Here is a 1703-nt window from a genome sequence, read left to right on the forward strand (position 1 = left end):
GGTGTTGCGAAAAACAGTGTCCGCATTTCGCTAATTTTAAAACTGCTCTTAAACCGTAAGGAATTAGAGAGAGTGTTCTACATGAAAAAATTTCATCTCGTCGATATCTTTCCAATGGCGTATCATTTGAATCATTCTGACAAGCGGTTTGTAAAAAATTTCGCGAAAAAGGAACGCTGCCACTCGTCGTCCGCCGAACCATTTTTAAAATTAATTTAAAACCGTAAAGAATATCAAAACCATTTCTACATATGGAAGTTGCGCCTTGTCCATAGCTTTCCAATGACGTATTACACGTCTCGTTTTGACAAACTGTTAAAAAACTGGAGCGAAAACAGTACCAAAAATTTCTAAAAAATTGAAAAACAGAATTCCGCGATTAAGTAAATTTGAAACTGCGCTTAAACCGTAACGAATTAGAGAAAGTAATACATATTAAAAAGTTGCGCCTCGATGTTATCTTCCCAACGGCGTATCATTTGCTTAATTCCGATAATCGGTTTGGGAAAAAACGCGAAAATACGCTCGCTGTCACTCCTTGGGCGCCCACTGTCTTCGAAACTGCTCTTAAACCGCGAGGAATCTCGAAAAGTGTTCAACATGGCGAAGTTGCGCCTAATCCATAGCTTTCCAACGGTATATTAAACGCCTAGTTACGACAAACGGTTAAAAAACTAGAGCAAAAACAGTACCAAAAAAACACTGCATGTAGTTTTTTCCGACGCGAAGTTCACTAGTCTCTCTATTGAAGTACCTTTTGTTACAGAAAGTGCAGTGCCCTCACGTCTCTGTATATATAGCTGTAAAAAATTTGTCAAGTCTGACGCCTCGTTGTCACGTCCTGTCAAAGCAGAGATTGTGCCCACTTACACTACAAAAAAAGAACACATCCGTGACATTTTAGGCCGAACGAAAAAAAATTCTGTCATACATATGACACTTCTATGACGATAATTGTGAAAAAAACCCGGTATCATCATAGATGTGGTGGGCTCCTACTTCTATGACAAAAAATCATGACAGAAAATGGGCTTTTCGTCCTGGGCGGGCCGGAGACGCAGCTGCATGACATTGTTTGGGCCGTCCATGACGGAAAAAACCGTGGTAGAAGCGAGGGGGAGGAAAATTTCAGGGAGTTGCCGGTTACGGTGGGAGGTCGGGGGCGGAGCGATGCGCGTTTCTCTCGTACGTACGCGCGTGTGTGTAAGGCGTTGGCTCTAACTGAACCCGAGCGAGGCGTTGGTCTCTAACTGAACCCGAGCGATTGCACTGCAGGCTACGCGTTACTGAACCCGAGCGATTGATTGATGGTTGTTAACTGAACCCGATGGAGCGATTCCTTCGCTACTGCTGCTAACTGAAGCCGATCGATGCTGCCTCTGGGATGAACAGTGAGCGTTGCAGGGGGAGGGGTGGATGAATAGTGAGCGGTGGCGTTGCCTCTGGATGAACAGGACCCCGTGGTGTGGAGGGCTGGATGAACAGTAGACGGTGGAGGGATGGCCGTGGAGGGGTGGTTGAACAGGACCCCGTCGTGTGGAGGGCTGGATGAACAGTAGACGGTGGAGGGGTGCCCGTGGAGGGGTGGTTGAACAGTAGCCGGTGGATTAGCGCACAGTGGAGGCTGGATGAACAGGAGCCCGTGGAGGCTGGAGGAGGTCGACGGTGGAGATGAACAGTATCCTGTGGAGTGCCGTTTTGCA

This window comes from Triticum aestivum, chromosome 2B, assembly GCF_018294505.1.
Source record: "Triticum aestivum cultivar Chinese Spring chromosome 2B, IWGSC CS RefSeq v2.1, whole genome shotgun sequence".
Classification (NCBI taxonomy): Eukaryota; Viridiplantae; Streptophyta; class Magnoliopsida; order Poales; family Poaceae; genus Triticum; species Triticum aestivum.